This window comes from Vanacampus margaritifer, chromosome 15 (genome assembly GCF_051991255.1).
Source record: "Vanacampus margaritifer isolate UIUO_Vmar chromosome 15, RoL_Vmar_1.0, whole genome shotgun sequence".
Lineage (NCBI taxonomy): Eukaryota > Metazoa > Chordata > Actinopteri > Syngnathiformes > Syngnathidae > Vanacampus > Vanacampus margaritifer.
This window is the reverse complement of record NC_135446.1, coordinates 12,501-20,000: the sequence shown is the minus strand read 5'-3', so window position 1 is coordinate 20,000 and position 7,500 is coordinate 12,501.

Here is a 7,500-nt window from a genome sequence, read left to right as displayed (position 1 = left end):
GGGCGGTGTGTACAAAGGGCAGGGACTTAATCAACGCGGGCTTATGACCCGCGCTTACTGGGAATTCCTCGTTGGTGGGAAATAATTGCAGTCCCCAGTCCCTATCACGAGCGGGGTTCAGGGGGTTACCCGCGCCTCTCGGCGCAGGGCAGGGGATACGCGCTGATCCGCTCAGTGTGGCGCGCGTGCAGCCCCGGACATCTAAGGGCATCACAGACCTGTTATTGCTCAATCTCGCGTGGCTGAGCGCCACTTGTCCCTCTAAGAAGCTGTACGCCGACCGCTCGGGGGCCGCGTAGCTAGTTAGCATGCCGGAGTCTCGTTCGTTATCGGAATTAACCAGACAAATCGCTCCACCAACTAAGAACGGCCATGCACCACCACCCACGGAATCGAGAAAGAGCTGTCAATCTGTCAATCCTGTCCGTGTCCGGGCCGGGTGAGGTTTCCCGTGTTGAGTCAAATTAAGCCGCAGGCTCCACTCCTGGTGGTGCCCTTCCGTCAATTCCTTTAAGTTTCAGCTTTGCAACCATACTCCCCCCGGAACCCAAAGACTTGGTGGTTTCCCGGGCGCTGCCCGGCGGGTCATGGGAATAACGCCGCCGGATCGCGAGTCGGCATCGTTTATGGTCGGAACTACGACGGTATCTGAACGTCTTCGAACCTCCGACTTTCGTTCTTGATTAATGAAAACATTCTTGGCAAATGCTTTCGCCCTGGCCCGTCTTGCGCCGGTCCAAGAATTTCACCTCTAGCGGCGCAATACGAATGCCCCCGGCCGTCCCTCTCAATCATGGCCCCAGTTCAGGAGGGAAAACCCACAAAATAGAACCGGGGTCCTATTCCATCATTCCTAGCTGCGCTATGCGAGGCCGGTCGCGGGCCTGCTTTGAACACTCTAATTTTTTCAAAGTAAACGCTTCGGGCCCCGAAGCGGGACACCGCAGTCAAGGGCATCCCGGGGGCTGCCGAGAGGCAGGGGCTGGGACAGACGGTGGCTCGCCTCGCGGCGGACCGTCAGCTCGCGTCCCGAGATCCAACTACGAGCTTTTTAACTGCAGCAACTTTAAGATACGCTATTGGAGCTGGAATTACCGCGGCTGCTGGCACCAGACTTGCCCTCCAATGGTTCCTCGCCCAGGGGTTTGGAATGCGCTCATTCCAATTACAGGGCCTCGAAAGAGGGTCTCGGCCTTGGCAAGCGAGAATCCCCCTGGGAAGTGGCACTCTGAAAATATTTCGAAAAAAGCAGACTTTGAAAATTTTTGAGAACCAGGATTTGGGGGGGCCAAATGTGCTGAGGCAGGCCGCCCATAGTGCTCTTATCTCGGCCTTGGCAAGCGAGAATCCCCCTGGGAAGTGGCACTCTGAAAATATTTCGAAAAAAGTTGACTTTGAAAATTTTTGAGAACCAGGATTTGGGGGGGCCAAATGTGTTGAGGCAGGCCGCCCATAGTGCTCTTATCTCGGCCTTGGCAAGCGAGAATCCCCCTGGGAAGTGGCACTCTGAAAATATTTCGAAGAAAGTTGACTCTGAAAATTTTTCGTCTTAAAAAGCTCGCTCCTGATATTGTACCCCATACATTTTGAGGTTTGGGGGCAAACCTCTCGAATGGGGGGACGAGGTCCCCTATCTACAGCGCCCCTAATGGCGGCAGGTGGTACTGGCCCCCTGGTCACCCGGCCATTGAAAATGAATGGGCCCCATTCATTTCCTATGGCATTTTTCGACGCCTGGTCACCCGGCCATTGAAAATGAATGGGGCACTTCCAGGGGGGGCTCTGGCTCGCCCAGGCCGAAATAGGAGCACTATGGGCGGCCTGCCTGAGCAGATTTGCCCCCCCAAATCCTGGTTCTCAAAAATTTTCAAAGTCATCTTTTTTCGAATTATTTTCAGAGTGCCACTTCCAGGGGGGTGCTCTGGCGCGCCCAGGCCGAAATAGGAGCACTATGGGCGGCCTGCCTCAGCACATTTGCCCCCCCCAAATCCTGGTTCTCAAAAATTTTCAAAGTCATTTTTTTTTAATTATTTTCAGAGTGCCACTTCCAGGGGGGTGCTCTGGCGCGCCCAGGCCGAAATAGGAGCACTATGGGCGGCCTGCCTCAGCACATTTGCCCCCCCCAAATCCTGGTTCTCAAAAATTTTCAAAGTCAACTTTTTTTGAATTATTTTCAGAGTGCCACTTCCAGGGGGGTGCTCTGGCGCGCCCAGGCCGAAATAGGAGCACTATGGGCGGCCTGCCTCAGCACATTTGCCCCCCCCAAATCCTGGTTCTCCAAAAATTTCAAAGTCAACTTTTTTTGAAATATTTTCAGAGTGCCACCTCTGGAGCCTCTGCAGCGGGGGCTCTCGCCTGCCTGGTCACCCGTCATTCATTTCAATGGGGGGGGATATGGACGCCTGGTCACCCGGCATTCATTTCAATGGGGAGATTGGAGCCCTGGGCATCCGGCCTTCATTTCAATGGGGGATTTGGACGTCTGGTCACCCGCCATTCATTTCAATGGGGAGATTGGAGCCCTGGGCACCCGGCCTTCATTTCAATGGGGGATTTGGACGCCTGGTCACCCGCCATTCATTTCAATGGGGGGATTTGGACGCCTGGTCACCCGGCATTCATTTCAATGGGGAGATTGGAGCCCTGGGCATCCGGCCTTCATTTCAATGGGGGATTTGGACGTCTGGTCACCCGCCATTCATTTCAATGGGGAGATTGGAGCCCTGGGCACCCGGCCTTCATTTCAATGGGGGATTTGGACGCCTGGTCACCCGGCCTTCATTTCAATGGGGGATTTGGACGCCTGGTCACCCGCCATTCATTTCAATGGGGAGATTGGAGCCCTGGGCACCCGGCCTTCATTTCAATGGGGGATTTGGACGCCTGGTCACCCGCCATTCATTTCAATGGGGAGATTGGAGCCCTGTGCACCCGGCCTTCATTTCAATGGGGGATTTGGACGCCTGGTCACCCGCCATTCATTTCACTGGGGAGATTGGAGCCCTGGGCACCCGGCCTTCATTTCAATGGGGGATTTGGACGCCTGGTCACCCGCCATTCATTTCACTGGGGAGATTGGAGCCCTGGGCACCCGGCCTTCATTTCAATGGGGGATTTGGACGCCTGGTCACCCGCCATTCATTTCAATGGGGAGATTGGAGCCCTGGGCACCCGGCCTTCATTTCAATGGGGGATTTGGACGCCTGGTCACCCGCCATTCATTTCACTGGGGAGATTGGAGCCCTGGGCACCCGGCCTTCATTTCAATGGGGGATTTGGACGCCCGGTCACCCGCCATTCATTTCAATGGGGAGATTGGAGCCCTGGGCACCCGGCCTTCATTTCAATGGGGGATTTGGACGCCCGGTCACCCGGCATTCATTTCAATGGGGAGATTGGAGCCCTTGGCACCCGGCCTTCATTTCAATGGGGGATTTGGACGCCCGGTCACCCGCCATTCATTTCAATGGGGAGATTGGAGCCCTGGGCATCCGGCCTTCATTTCAATGGGGGATTTGGACGCCTGGTCACCCGCCATTCATTTCAATGGGAAGATTGGAGCCCTGGTCAATCCCTGAAGAGAGACGCTCTCCCCCTGGTCCATGGCGCTCTCCCCCTGGTCCATGGAGTCCCGCAAACGGCCAGCATCAAGCCCCGAAGACAGGCGCTCTCCCACTGGTCCGTGGAGCCCCGAAGACACGCGCCAACAGCCAGCATCAAGCCCCCAAAGAGAGGCGCTCTCCCCCTGGTCCTTGGAGCCCCGCCGACGGCCAGCGACAAGCCCCGAAGTGAGGCGCTCTCCTCCTTGTTCGGCACATGCACGCACACACACCCCTCCGCACGAGCCCCTGTGCGCCCGGCGCGCCCGCAGTTGGAAGAAGGGAAAGAGGGGGAAGAGCTGGAAGTGCTGGAAGTGCTGGAAGTGCTGGAAGTGCTGAAAGTGCTGAAAGTGCTGAAAGTGCTGAAAGTAAAGGGGAAAGCGGACAGCGGCCAGCGGACAGCGGCCAGCGGACAGCGGCCAGCGGACAGCGGCGACAGGCCAAATGTGCTGAGGGCGGCCGCCTATAGTGCTCCTATTTCGGCTATGGCAGGCGCTCTCCCCCTGGTCCATGGCGCTTTCCCCCTGGTCCATGGAGCCCCGCCAACAGCCAGCAACAAGCCCCAAAGAGAGGCGCTCTCTCCCTGGTCCATGGAGCCCCGCCAACAGGCATCAAGCCCCGAAGAGAGGCACTCTCCCCCTGGTCCATGGCGCTCTCCCCCTGGTACATGGAGCCCCGCCAACAGCCAGCAACAAGCCCCGAAGAGAGGCGCTCTCCCCCTTGTCCATGGCGCTCCAGGATGGAGGGGCCAAATGTGCTGAGGGCGGCCGCCTATAGTGCTCTTATTTCGGCTATGGCAGGTGCTCTCCCCCTGGTCCATGGCGCTCTCCCCCTGGTCCATGGAGCCACGCCAACAGCCAGCAACAAGCCCCAAAGAGAGGCGCTCTCCCCCTGGTCCATGGAGCCCCGCCAACAGGCATCAAGCCCCGAAGAGAGGCGCTCTCCCCCTTGTCCATGGCGCTCCAGGATGGGGGGGCCAAATGTGCTGAGGGCGGCCGCCTATAGTGCTCTTATTTCGGCTATGGCAGGTGCTCTCCCCCTGGTCCATGGCGCTCTCCCCCTGGTCCATGGAGCCACGCCAACAGCCAGCAACAAGCCCCAAAGAGAGGCGCTCTCCCCCTGGTCCATGGAGCCCCGCCAACAGGCATCAAGCCCCGAAGAGAGGCGCTCTCCCCTTGGTCCATGGCGCTCCAGGATGGGGGGGCCAAATGTGCTGAGGGCGGCCGCCTATAGTGCTCTTATTTCGGCTATGGCAGGTGCTCTCCCCCTGGTCCATGGCGCTCTCCCCCTGGTCCATGGAGCCACGCCAACAGCCAGCAACAAGCCCCAAAGAGAGGCGCTCTCCCCCTGGTCCATGGAGCCCCGCCAACAGGCATCAAGCCCCGAAGAGAGGCGCTCTCCCCCTGGTCCATGGCGCTCCAGGATGGGGGGGCCAAATGTGCTGAGGGCGGCCGCCTATAGTGCTCTTATTTCGGCTATGGCAGGTGCTCTCCCCCTGGTCCATGGCGCTCTCCCCCTGGTCCATGGAGCCACGCCAACAGCCAGCAACAAGCCCCAAAGAGAGGCGCTCTCCCCCTGGTCCATGGAGCCCCGCCAACAGGCATCAAGCCCCGAAGAGAGGCGCTCTCCTCCTGGTCCATGGCGCTCCAGGATGGGGGGGCCAAATGTGCTGAGGGCGGCCGCCTATAGTGCTCTTATTTCGGCTATGGCAGGTGCTCTCCCCCTGGTCCATGGCGCTCTCCCCCTGGTCCATGGAGCCACGCCAACAGCCAGCAACAAGCCCCAAAGAGAGGCGCTCTCCCCCTGGTCCATGGAGCCCCGCCAACAGGCATCAAGCCCCGAAGAGAGGCGCTCTCCTCCTGGTCCATGGCGCTCCAGGATGGGGGGGCCAAATGTGCTGAGGGCGGCCGCCTATAGTGCTCTTATTTCGGCTATGGCAGGTGCTCTCCCCCTGGTCCATGGCGCTCTCCCCCTGGTCCATGGAGCCACGCCAACAGCCAGCAACAAGCCCCAAAGAGAGGCGCTCTCCCCCTGGTCCATGGAGCCCCGCCAACAGGCATCAAGCCCCGAAGAGAGGCGCTCTCCTCCTGGTCCATGGCGCTCCAGGATGGGGGGGCCAAATGTGCTGAGGGCGGCCGCCTATAGTGCTCTTATTTCGGCTATGGCAGGTGCTCTCCCCCTGGTCCATGGCGCTCTCCCCCTGGTCCATGGAGCCACGCCAACAGCCAGCAACAAGCCCCAAAGAGAGGCGCTCTCCCCCTGGTCCATGGAGCCCCGCCAACAGGCATCAAGCCCCGAAGAGAGGCGCTCTCCCCCTTGTCCATGGCGCTCCAGGATGGGGGGGCCAAATGTGCTGAGGGCGGCCGCCTATAGTGCTCTTATTTCGGCTATGGCAGGTGCTCTCCCCCTGGTCCATGGCGCTCTCCCCCTGGTCCATGGAGCCACGCCAACAGCCAGCAACAAGCCCCAAAGAGAGGCGCTCTCCCCCTGGTCCATGGCGCTCCAGGATGGGGGGGCCAAATGTGCTGAGGGCGGCCGCCCATAGTGCTCTTATTTCGGCTATGGCAGGCGAGAGCTCCGCTGGAGGTGGCACTCTGAAAATATTTCGAAAAAAGTTGACTTTGAAAAAATTTGAGAACCAGGATTGGGGGGCCAAATGTGCTGAGGGCGGCCGCCTATAATGCTCTTATTTCGGCTATGGCAGGCGAGAATCCCCCTGGGAAGTGGCACTCTGAAAATATTTTGAAAAAAGTTGACTTTGAAAATTTTTGAGAACCAGGATTTGGGGGGCCAAATCTGCTGAGGCAGGCCGCCCATAGCGCTCCTATTTCGGCTATGGCAGGCGCTCTCCCCCTGGTCAATTTCAACCCCTGGGCACCCGCCAGTCGATTTTGACCCCTGGGCACCCGCCATCCAATGTCAACCCCTGGGCACCCGCCAGTCGATTTTGACCCCTGGGCAACCGCCATCCAATGTCAACCCCTGGGCACCCGCCAGTCGATTTCGACCCCTGGGCACCCGCCATCCAATGTCAACCCCTGGGCACCCGCCATCCAATGTCAACCCCTGGGCACCCGCCAGTCGATTTCGACCCCTGGGCACCCGCCATCCAATGTCAACCCCTGGGCACCCGCCAGTCGATTTCGACCCCTGGGCACCCGCCATCCAATGTCAACCCCTGGGCACCCGCCAGTCGATTTCGACCCCTGGGCACCCGCCATCCAATGTCAACCCCTGGGCACCCGCCAGTCGATTTCGACCCCTGGGCACCCGCCATCCAATGTCAACCCCTGGGCACCCGCCAGTCGATTTCGACCCCTGGGCACCCGCCATCCAATGTCAACCCCTGGGCACCCGCCAGTCGATTTCGACCCCTGGGCACCCGCCATCCAATGTCAACCCCTGGGCACCCGCCAGTCGATTTCGACCCCTGGGCACCCGCCATCCAATGTCAACCCCTGGGCACCCGCCAGTCGATTTCGACCCCTGGGCACCCGCCATCCAATGTCAACCCCTGGGCACCCGCCAGTCGATTTTGACCCCTGGGCACCCGCCATCCAATGTCAACCCCTGGGCACCCGCCAGTCGATTTCGACCCCTGGGCACCCTCCATCCAATGTCAACCCCTGGGCACCCGCCAGCCGATTTTGACCCCTGGTCACCCGCCATCCAATGTCAACCCCTGGGCACCCGCCAGCCGATTTTGACCCCTGGTCACCCGCCAGTCGCCCCTGGTCACCCGCCATCATGGAGCCCCGCCAACAACCAGCAACAAGCCCCGAACACAGGCACCAACAGCCAGCAACAAGCCCCGAACACAGGCACCAACAGCCAGCAACAAGCCCCGAACACAGGCACCAACAACCAGCAACAAGCCCCGAACACAGGCACCAACAGCCAG